This window comes from Heterocephalus glaber, unplaced genomic scaffold (genome assembly GCF_053883595.1).
Source record: "Heterocephalus glaber isolate CG9 unplaced genomic scaffold, H.glaber_assembly_v1.0 deba00001543, whole genome shotgun sequence".
Lineage (NCBI taxonomy): Eukaryota > Metazoa > Chordata > Mammalia > Rodentia > Bathyergidae > Heterocephalus > Heterocephalus glaber.
The window spans coordinates 3,912,314-3,924,873 of NW_028258336.1; the positions used below are offsets into that span (position 1 = coordinate 3,912,314).

Consider the following 12,560-nt stretch of genomic DNA (forward strand, 5'->3'; position numbering starts at 1 on the left):
AGTGCAGAGAGAATAATAAAGGATGGACAGAAGGGAACAAGGAGATGGATCTCTTACAATAGGGAAGTGGTCCAAGGCAACAAGTGCAAAGTTTGAGGAGGAGAAGGGTAAATAAGTATAATAAAGACATGCTATGTACAGGAACCTAATAACCTCAATTAATGTAAATATTTTATGCCATAACATGAGGTAAGATTAATAATAACAAGAATGAAAAATGCGATGGGGAATTGGAAGAGTAGGGGAGGAGGAGGAAAGTGGTAGGGAATTAACAAAATAAAGAAACAAGCTATGGTAGGTACATGTAACCACTCCTCAAGATGATTGTAAACTGTATTAACTGCAGACGGGTACTAAGAAAAAGTTTAAAAACCTACTTTTAAAAGGATAGTTACTGAAAATTAACAACAAAAAATTATTGTGACTGTAAAAGATTGAGAAAAGAATCATGAAGACTCAGTAGGTTTCTGAATTCAATTACTTATGTGTGTCTTTAAAGTCTTGTTTCGAGCTGGGGATTTAGCTCAGTGGTTCCACTGCCTGCCTTGCAAGTGCAAAGTCCCGAGTTTGATCTCCAGTACCAAAAAAAAAACAAAAACAAAATTTTTCAACCTAAAAGATGATAGTGAGCAAGATCTCTACAGAAGCAAAAATAAATGAGATATAAAACATGAGCAGAGCAATTTGTTTTAGATAGGAAGAGAAACTAGAGTCTCAGTAAAATAACAGTATAATGGAATAGTTAGGTAACAGTAAAAATGTGAGATATTTGAATTTAAGAACTCAAAGTTTAAGCAGTATGAGAATATACAGGGAATTTTCTTGAAAGTACATGGTTCATATAAACAAGGTGAATAGTGTAAACACAGTAATTCGAATAAAGGTCTATGTGAATATTGGAGTCAGCAGCTTGGTGATTGCTCTGGGATTAGAAAGACTGGATCAGAAATCAAAATCTTGCCGGGGATTTAGCTCAGTGGTTTCGTTGCCTGCTGTGCAAGCGCAAGGACCCGAGTTCCATACCTGGTACCAAAAAAAAAAAAAAAGAGTAGAAATCAAAATCTTGAAGAACAAAGGGGGAAAAAAATCAAACTCTTGAAGAACATGGTTGGGAGAAGACATGATACACAGGGTATAGAATGGGAAACTTATACCCTGAGGTTCAAAGGTGCTTTGTTTTTGTTGTGCTGAGGACTGAATCTAGGGCCTTGTGCATACACTCTACCCTGTAATCCCCAATAAAGGTGCTTATATCAGTAGAGGAAGTACTGATCTAGGAGTATCACTGCAGGTAGAGGTGGCCGGTGAGGAACCAAGATGCTGATATTTTCTTCCTACTTTGTGGTATTGGGTGTGGAAGAAAGAAGAATGTAGGGGAAATATTTTCTTCAGAGTTGAGTGGATTTTACTAAAAGTCAAGAGAGGAAAGGAAGTTATGGAGCAGAATATGAAAAAGTAGTTTTATTTTCATGGAAAAGGCTCCAGAAATACTAATAGGTCTAGAGTGCACAAGATGGTTAGATATATGCTAGTTGTCTAGCCACTCATCTTTTTTTCACATATATACATTTAATCACATATATATTTTTTCCTCCCAGTACACATACACCCCCAGCCCCTCACAGTTCAAATTCTTTGAGGGTAGCTGCTTCCAACTCCAGAATCCTTGCTTGGAACACTGAGAACAGGTCTCATTTCCACTGACTGCAACTGAGTGAGCGCATGACCTTGACAGTAGCTGGCAGCCATCCTATGAGAAAGACTGGAATTTGACTTATAATGAAATAAACACTGTGAATGGTAGAATAAAGGAAGGAAACCAAATATTTAATGACATCACTGAACTCTTATATCAACTAACTCTGAAGTCTGATCTAGAGCCAGACATTCCAGTTGTGAGGCAATAAATATCCTTTATTGCTTAGGTCAGTTTGAATGTGAGCTTATATTTTGGCTTCACATAAGATCATAAGTAATGAATAAAAACTAATAAAGGAATAAGTATAGAGAAAAAAAAACCTACTGTGGTCAGAGTATAAAAAATGATGAAAGGTCTTACATGCCTGATGCTGATCCAAAATGTGAAGTTCAGGGTGTGGAATTTGCTGAAAAATTTAAATAATTATTCTTGTAACCCTTATGGACACACAGAACCAAAGGCTCTAAGAAAAGATAAGCCATGACCATGATTAACTGTGCTACCAAAGAAGTTCTATCACAAACAAAAAGTCTTAAAAAAAAAAAAAGTCTGGCCCTGGGATTACTGAGTTATATGAACAGTAAGGAGCAGGATAATATTTAAAACATAGGACTTCTATTCATCTCACCACTTATCTTAGAATGAATTGATGACTACAAACAGATTCACTACTGCTAAATAGCTTTAAAATAAAATTACTTTAAGCATTTCATTGATAAGATGATGTCCAGTGGTTTTCACTAAATTTCCTAACATTTACCAAAAGGTTGAGTGAGTGGTCACAGTACACTTGATTTTACCTTAGTTAAATTCAGAAAACTGTCACTTCCTCCACCTGGCCAAATGGATACACACTTCTATGGTTTCCACTGAAACCAATGAAAAGCTACCCTTTCTTTAATGTATTCTTTCTTGAACATGGAAAGGCCAAAAAGAAAGAAAGGAAAATTAGAAATAATGATGTAATGGGTCAATAGCACACACTACAATTTTATATTTTCTTTTGTCACTTTCTGGGATTTTATCTTTATTTTAGGATTTACAATTTTTGCTACACAAAGTAAAGGAAAGGAAAGGAAAGAAGGAGGCTTCTCTATATTCTAACTAAAATATTTAATTTATTGAGTATTTTTCCTCTCTATTGATACTGCTTTTCCTCTTCCATCTTCTTTCCTTTTCCCCTTTGTTACATTCAACTCATCTGATGCTTTGGATGCTGGTGCATTAATCTCTTCTTCAGCTGCCTCTGGGACACAGTGCACCTGTAGCCATTCTAGCAGCTGTGCTTGTAATTTTTTTTTCCCATTAAGTTTATTGGTACATTTTCGGTATAAAATACAGTTACATTCATCATTGGGATCTTGTACCTTTGCATGAGTCTCTTGGTTCTTATTTTTTTCCCCTTCCCTTGCTCTCCCTTCAACCCCTCCACCCTTCCCTATTTGCAAAGACTTTGATTCCATTTTTTTCCTTTTCTCATATTTTTTTCTTTTCCCTTTTTTCCTTTCCCCTACTCCTCCCACTTCCCCTGCTCCTTTAGACCTTTTCTTCCTGTTACACAATATCAATTATACATATTTTAAATTACAATATCAAGATCTAGGAGACATTACCACAGATTTTTACAGAATTTAAAAGGATATAGAAAGCATATTTCAAAAATCTGTTCTGAAATAAATTTGACAACTTCTAAGAAGTACCTTGGAAGACAAATGAATGAAACTAACTCTGGAGGAAATATAAAATTTGAATAGCACCTATTAAAGAAAGTATATTCCTAGCTTGAAAACCTACCTATATGACAACAGCAGGCTCATAAACATTTTAACTGATAAATTATATCAAACAATTAAAGCAGAAAAAAGAAGGAACACTTCTCCCCTCATTTAAGGAAATCAACATTGTGCTAATCCTAAAACTGGATAAAGATAATAGAAGAAAAAAGTATGAACATAGATGGAAATTTGTTTAACAAAACAATTGGAAGTCAGATCTGGCAGAATGTAGAAAGTGGTTTTGTTATAGGGTGGCAGTGTTGATTCAGCATTGGAAGGGAGATCCTCCCCCAAAAGTCATCATTTTAACAGAGGAAAGGAAAAAGCCATATGATCCTGTCACTAGTTGGAGAAAAAGTATTGGACTAAATTCTACAGCTGTTCATGGTCAAAGCTATCAGGAGGCTAGAAGTAGAACAGAAACTTCTTAACAGATTAAAGACATGTACTCCATACTTCCATAAATGGAGAAGATACAATGCTTTCTCCTTAAGGTGGGGAACAAGGGTAGATATGCTTACTCTTTATCTGTCCATTAAACTTTGAAACCTAGTCCCCACCAAAATAGTCTGGCAATAAAATGACACAACTAGGATAGGATTGCCACGGCAGAAGCAAAATCTTTATATGTAGATGAAATGATCATCTACAGAGAAAATACTAAGAAATCTCTAGGAGCACTTGAATTTAGCAGGATTAGAAAACACAAGGTATATATAAAAATTCAGGTCTGTGTATACTTGCTATAAATGAAGAACTGGATATTGAAATTTAGAAGTTATGTAGGAGTACAAAGGACCTAGAAAAGTTAAAAACAAAAACAGTGTTGTAAGACATTTAGTACCTAATTTTAAGCCTTCTTCTAAAGCTACAGTAATCAAGGCAGTGTTGGTGTAAGGAAAGACATATAGATCATTGGAATAAAACAGAGAATCTAGAAATAGAACCACACATATATATGGTCCACTGAGTTTTGAAAGATTATTTAACATTAGCATTTTATAGAATATAAACTCAATTCAAGAGCTGAGGAAGAGATAGTGTTTTCAGCAAATGGCACTAGAACACCTGGTATCCGTATATAAAAAATTAACCTCAATCCTTTTTTTCCATACATGAAAATAACTTGAAGGGATCTATGAACATAAATAAGTAAGCCTAAAAGTATAAAACTTTAAGAAGAAATTATAAGGGAAAATATTTATGAATTCAGGGTAGGCAAGAACTACCTAGGATACAAAAAAACCATGATGTATAAAAGAAAAAAATTGATAAATGAGATTCCATCAAAATTTAGAACTTTAAATGACATCATTAAAATGAAAAGTAGTCCTTAAACAGACCATATTTACAATGCATATAACCTATGACCAGAATATATAAAGAATTCTTAGAGCTCATTAATAGACAACCCAATTAAAATGTAGACACATAAGAATATGATAAATAGCCAGTATAGCACAAGGAATGGTGTGCAACTCTAGAATCAGAAAAATACTAATCAGTACAATAATAAGATTGAATTATACACTCATTAGGGAGATGAAGTTAAAAGTTTTAAAAGGCTTGTCATGATTTTTTCTTTTTGTTGGATTCTCCCCCTTTGCGTTTAGTTTATCATGCCCAATGGATTCATTCTGCTGGGTTTCCTGGGGCTGTGATCCTCATTGTCTTTTCCCAGGGTATTGTCTAAAATTTTTTGGACTGCCGCTTTGGTATTCGTAAAGTTCCTGAGGTGCTCTTTGTCATGAATGTATCTTATTTCTCCATCCATTTTGAAAGATAGTTTTGCAGGGTACATCAATCTGGGTTGGAGGCTGTTTTCCTTTAGGGCTTGAAATACATCACTCCAAGCTCTTCTTGCCTTGAAGGTTTGCATTGAGAAGTCTGCTGTGATTCTGATGGGCTTTCCTTTGTATGTGATTTGTTTCTTTTCTCTCACTGCTTGTAGAATTTTATTCTTCTGTTGGATTTCTGGAATCCTAACTATTATATGCCTATGTGTAGATTCTTTTGATCAAGGCTAGCTGGAGTCCTATATGCCTCACTTATCTGTATGTCAAGTTCTTTTCCCCTCCTTGGGAAGTTTTCTGCCATCACTTCTGTGAAGAGTTTTTTATGTCACCTGCACTCTCTACTCTTTTTTCACTGACTCCAATCAGTCTTATGTTATTCTTCTTTGCATTGTCTAGCAGCTGCTGGATTGATTTATGTTCCCTTACAATTTTAAAGCAATTTTTCTTTTCCTCCTCACCAACTGCAATCTTATCTTCTATATGTGAAATTCTATCCTCACATTGGTTCATTCTGCTCCACAGACTTTCGACGGAGTTTTTAATCTCTTGGAAATCTGTTTGTATCTGTTTCATGGATTCCATTTGTTTCCTATGTTGGGATTCCATCATGTTCCTCAGATCCTCTATTTTTTTTATCTGTGTCCTCTCTAGATTTATTAATCATGGCTTGCACCATGAGCAATATCTTTGCTTTTATCTGAGTAATTATTTCTGATTTCATTTTTCCCAGATCCTCTTTTGTTGCCAGTTCAGAGTCCAGGTGGTTGAGTATCAGATTGTTCCATCTCATTTCCCTTTGGGGTTGCTGTAGGTGATCCAGAAGTCTGTTTTTGAGACTTGTTTACGTGTCTTCTCATTTCCATGGGAGAGGGTGCTTCTGGCACCCATGTGGCTCACCTTCTCTGCCCTAGAAGCTTGGGATGGCATTGGGGGAGCTTCCTTCCTGGTTCTGAGACCGGCTCAGCTTTTCTGCCCTAGGAGCTTGGGATGGCAGTGGGGGAGCTTCCTTCTGGGTACTGGGACCGGCTCACCTTCTCTTCCCTAGGAGCCTGGGATGGCAGTGGGGGAGCTTCGTTCCGGGGGCTGGGACTGGCTGAGCTTCTCTAGTTCATGGAGGTTTCTGTCCTTAATCGGCTGGCTCCAAGTCAGGGTGGCAGAAGGGTTAACAGTTCATGGCAGTTGGAGCAGCAAAAGTAACAAGAGCCCTCAGCAGTACCTTTCTGCTCCTTGTATCTTATTCAGACTCAGTTGTGCTCATAATTTTGAGGACCCTGTGAAGACTGACTTTTTTTGTAACAGAGAGGTAAAAAAGTTGAAAGCAGGCAACACAGCATGATTCCTTTCTCTACAGGAGCCACTATGTGCAATTATTTGAAAATGAAACCCTAGATGAATCAGCGATCCTTACTGCCTAAACACTATTTTTTTTCTCCCATAAAATTCGACGTTCTTTATTATTTGTTTCAATCACACTTTCTTCATTGGTCCTTTTGTCTTTAAGTACTTTTCAAAATATAACCCTGTGAAATTTCTAACTAAGAAATAATACAGAACACTATAAAGAAACTGAGAGGAAAGTACACCTGTGAGGGCTATAATCTTCTGTGTCCAAAAAACTAATGAAGTGCTTAAGCCAGACTTTGACAGATCACCAGGATGCAGAATTTCACTTGGACAAATGAGTATGCCACAGTTATTCTGAGTTAATTATTAGCTTAAAACTTTTGCAAAACATTCTGTGGAATGTACTTTCAGAAATGTTGTGACTTACTGGAATTGTTTTTCTTTTGAAGCACAGTTTCAGGGCCTGTTTTTCCTCTTAAGAGGGCTATCTTTGGCCATTCTAGTTCACCCAGATTTGAGCTTCTACCATCTTTCATCTGTGTCATTCATTTTACACACTGAAACTGCTGTCCTCCACATATTCCATTAGTTTGTCTTGCACTGTAAATGAGACTAGGATTTTCTCAAGCACAATTTTTACAGCATATTCCACCCCAACACACTGCACTCTGCTGAACTGACAGTAAATGCTCACTGATACATGGAACAAGAAGGGACTGCTGTGGTGAAAACTGCAGCAACACCATCTTCCTTCATCATCACAAACATTCATACAAGAAAATGTGTTTTATTAAAGCCAGACTACTCTTAACGTGCATTATGCAAAATGCCTCAACTTCCATGTCTCTATAATTTATATTTTTTCCATCCCTTTTCTATAGAGTTGCTGTGTTGTATTATATGGTTTATATAATGCTTCCTGAAATTTTCCCCAATTCTTTCAAATACGTGGCAAAGTATGTGCTTTGGAAAAAAATGTTCTGCTGTAGACTGCCACTGAGGTCTGCATTCAGTCAACCACCCCTCATCCTGTCTGGAATTTCTGTGTATGTTTAATTATTTCTCTGGTCTATTTCATTAGAAATATTTCCCTCTAATCTTGATTCCTGTTGTTCATATAGTTGTCTTTTCCATCCATTGCTTTGAATAGATCATCCCTTTCCTTACTTGTCAGGCCATAGCTCAAGTTCAGCCTCCAGACTCCCTTCCTCAGAGCATACAGGGCTCCTTTATTTCATTCCCCAATATGGAAGTCCAGCCACACAATTCCCTGCAGCTTACCTATTCCTAGGACTTAGCCTATTTCCTCTTGAAGCCATTGGCCATGTAGCTTCTTATCCACAATCCAGTAGCCATATGTGGTTACTTAAATTTAAATGAAGAGTAAATAAACAGTTGATGTCCTCAACTTTTGCACAACACATTTCAAGTATTCCACAGCTACTTTCGCTAAGTGGCTACCATAATGGGCAACACACAGAGAACACTTCCACCCTCTGCAGATACTTCCAATGGGCTGAACCAACTTGATGACCTTATTTCTAAAACTATACCTGAAGCGAATATATGCCAAGCAGCTCTGCCTGTGTCATCTCATGGGTGTCCTTTTTCCCTTATAATTGCAAACCAGGTTCCTAAATACCTTTTTTTGGAAGGAGGAAGGGGAGAGAAAGAGGATGAGAGGTCATTTGCTGAGTTGTCCTATAGGCAGTCTCCTTATAACACTGAGACCAAAGCTGAGTAAGTATGAATAAGCATCATTTTCAAACGCCTGGTGACAACATGATTAGAATATAAAAATGGCTTTTCTTCCTATGAGATTATTTAAATTTCATGTCCTTAATTTTACAAATAAGAGTTAATCTAATTTATTAACTGGACTTACCAAGGTAGATCAAGTTAGAAAATTTACCTAAAACTTCCTGGTATCAGACCTTTCGCATAACAGATACATGTGAACTTACAGTTTTCTCTCTGATCTGAGTATCTTTACATACCACACATCCTGCCCCTGTCCCAAATGTTCAGCACTGCCAGCTGGTGAATCTCCTCCCACAGTCCCAGTTTCCTCTCATATTGAAACTTCCCTCCATTCTCAGTGTCGTCACAGAGCAATGCATTTTCCACTCCGTCCTTATTGAAACCCGGTGCTGTAGTTTGGATCTTAAATGTCTCTAAAGCCCTATACGTTAAGGGCGTATTCTCCAACCATGGCACTACGGGGAGGTGGCAGAATCTTTAGTAGGTAGGGCCTAGTGCAGTGGTGGTGAACCTATGGTATGTGTGGTGTAGTGGGCTGTGTGTTATCAGTAAAGGCTCTAAAACCTTCACCATCACTGGCCTAGTGAAAGCAAGTTAGGTCATTTGGAGTATCTTTAGAAAGGATACTGGAAACCTGGCCCTCTGCTGTGTCTTTTGGCTTCCCAGCTGCCATGATGTAAGCAAACCTCCGCCATGTACTACCAAAGGCCCAAAGCAATAAGGTCGTGCAACCATAGATATTTATAGAACCCTGAACCTAATGTGGTTTGTGAACCTATAAGATTATTTAACACTTTTATTATTTATATATCCAATATGCAAATTGTTCCATCTGAGAGTGTTTAGCTTCCATAGAGCATTATAGAAACCCCTGATGTGCAACAGGAGACAATGATACAGCCTTGTTGTAATGGAATGTACTGGATACTCCAGTATCCTGAATGTTGTTCACAATTTTTCTTCTGAATGAACTGCTGCAGTGGGGGAGCCAATGTAGGAGTAATGCTCAACAGTGATTGTGCCTTCCAGTGTCATTTAATTATAGTTCTTAAACATAGGGAAACATGTTACTTAAGCCACTATTCTTTTAACAATGGTTATTTCCATATAAGGAGCTTTTAATTTGGTTTGGGATTAAATTTTTTGATGAACAGAATGTTCCAGAATTACATGTTGCAGTATAAGTCAACTTTTGCCAGTAAACACAGACTCACAACTTTAGCCAAAATTGTTACTTTTGCTATTCTTCAGCAGAATGTGGAGAATTAGTGTCCACATAGGCCATTTTAGTTGGATTTCTGAATTACAGGAAATGTAATATTTATCTATACCCATCTTATTTCTATTAGATTTAAAGAAAGATGTGTACCTCTATTTAGTCTTTAGCCTTTACACCTAGCAAATTTCCCATTTATTGCCTCTACTTTCTTGCCTATCACTAATTCTTACATATTATTCCACTAAAAGTGGTCTGGCAAAAGTCATTTTTCTTCTTTTCTGATTCTTTTCTCATTTGTCTTTCAAATTTTGTTTTTATTATTAAGCCAGGAATGGTGTTGCACACTTGTAATCCTAGCACTCTGTGAGGCTGAGGCACGATGATTCTAAGTTGAAGTTCCACCTGGACATTTTAGCAAGACCTTGTCTCAAAATAAAAAATAAAAGGATTGGGGATACAACTCAGTGTGAAGACCCTGCATTTAATTTCCAGTACTGCAAATTATCATTATTATTATTTTTATGGTGCTGGAGATCAAATCCAAGGCCTTACATATGCTAGGCAAGCACTCTACCACTGAGCTAAATCCCTAGCTCCTTTTTATGTCTCTCAACATATGCTGGCTTCTCTTCTTGTACTCATTCATAAAAGTTGTGTCACTCATGATTCTGCACTTGGTAGTCTCTTTTCTCCTCAGAGATGCCTTCCTCTCCTACAGCTTCAATGACCACCTATAATCATCTATAGTCTCCATCCAGATCTCTAGCGGAGTTTCAGATCCACAGACATCCAAATGCAACATATTCAGTCTTATCTTTCTTAAAAATTTCCTGTCTTAGTTTTCTACTCTCCACCAAGGGATCTAAGGTAGAAATTTGTTACACATATGACCGGTGCTATTATCACCAACCTTAACATTTTTAAAGAGGCCATTGAAGAGTATAATGCATTTTCTTATTTAATCTTCCCAATCAGACATACGGCAGGTATTTTTAAACAAGTTTTATTGGGCATAATTAAGTAAAGAAACTCATTCAAGCTCACACAACAGGTGTGGGGCTAGGATTCAAATTTAGTCCTGACCCTGCAGCCCACTTTCTTAACCTAAATTGTAAACATACAAAGGAAAACATCAAACTTCTCACCAACTGCACCTCCCTCATCCTCCACTCTACTTTCAAATGGAGAGACAATAAGGTAGATAAAAGCTCACTTACTTATATCACTTGTTTGATTTGTTATCTGCACTACTATCTGATGGAATGCTTTGAGAGCTGTGGAAGTGTTCCACTTTAGCTTTCATCCATCTCAGAACAACAGGCCATGTAGGCTTGGGCAGCTGTTAGTCACCCATTGCCAAAGGCTAAAACAACTCAAGCCGTGTGTGGTGGAGCATGTCTGTAATCCCAGCACTGGAAGGCTGAAGCAGGAAGATCATAAGTTTTAGCTGAGTGTGGGCAACTTAGCAAGACTCTGTCCCAAAATAAAAAAATAAAAAGAGCTGGGGATATAGTTCAGTGAAAATGCCTTCAGTTTAACCCCCAGTACCATAAAACAAACAACATCAACAACTTCAAACTGGGACTACTTGGATGGCTGCCCATTGCATCAAGGTCTCATGCTTTTCCAGAGCATTTTAATTAATTGTTCTTAGGTAATCAATAAAAACATGAAAAAGTATATTCCCAGGAAACAGTCTACTCTTTAATAAAGTACTCAAGCAGAGGTTTTATACTTCTTATTGATAAAGATTTAGTGGAGGCATTCTGAGAAAACTTTCTATGCAATAAAGAACACTGGTTCTTTATTCCTCTGTGATTCCTCACATAAGAGATACTGACTTGTTACCTTCACTTGGAATTATGCCTACAATGCAGACTATGTAGCAAAACAAAAAGGCTCTTTCTTAAGGGATTTCCTGTGAAATAATTTAGAAATCCATCATTTCTTCAATAAATACTGACATTACAAAACATAGTTATTGCCTTTCAAGAGCTTATCGACTTGTGAAAAAGAGACAGATTCAATTATCAGGTAGTAATCTACACAAATAAAGCAATAGGAATGTAGAGGACACAGTGAGAATCTAAGAAAGACTTCAATAAGGATGTAACTTCCAAGCTGGCAGAGTCCTTCAGGACAGCTGTGTGAAGTATGGTAGGTATGTGAATTTAATAGAGTGTAGATGGGTGAGAGGTAGGGCTGAAACAGGTTAGACAGTGGCTGTGTAACCCTTAGTAATTTTCATAATGAAGCTAATGAAAAAAACTAAAATCCTTTAATTGGACTGGACATTTCTAAGGCATGATGGATTAAAGTGTTTGATAGCTTGGGGCTTAGGGACAGTACAGAACATTGGTGGTGCTAAATTTTGCAAGAAATTCTGATGCCATTCTCTTTGATTTTGTCACTATGAAGTCCTTCTCTTTCCTATATCTACATACATATATACATGTACACTAAACCTTAGAATTTCTCTTTTATACTCTCTGTAAAAGTATTTTTATTAGTATTGGCTGTTAATGACAGCTAATAGGATTTATCTATTGGAACATAATTTTACTTCAACCAACACTTGTGGAAAGTCTTCTACATACCATGGAATATTACTCATATTGGCTATTTCCAATTGCAAATTTCTTAAGATCAATGTTTTAGGATCTATATGTCAGTTGTTTACTTGTGCACACATATATTAAATTTTTTTAAAAAGCGGTGTTAAAAATGTAAAAATATTATTCTCTTAAAAGACAGTTTTGGCCTTTTATCTAAAGGAAAACAGTGTATGTTTATATACTAATTAAGTCCCTATATAGTGCCTGGTATTCATAAAATATCTGTTGAGTGAACTGTAGTCTGTGTGAATACTGAACTTTATCACTACCTGAGTCAGCCATAGCCTGGTTGGAGATCCATCAACAAGGATGACTGATGTATCTCCCCATAGATCAGGGAGCGCACACTGT

General features: G+C 36.9%; 1 protein-coding gene across 1 annotated transcript in view; it reads right to left on the minus strand.

Annotated features, from left to right (window-relative positions):
- Nln (neurolysin) overlaps positions 1-12,560 on the minus strand; it is a 130,316-nt gene that overhangs the window by 88,575 nt on the left and 29,181 nt on the right. The gene's annotated exons all lie outside the window — the stretch shown is intronic.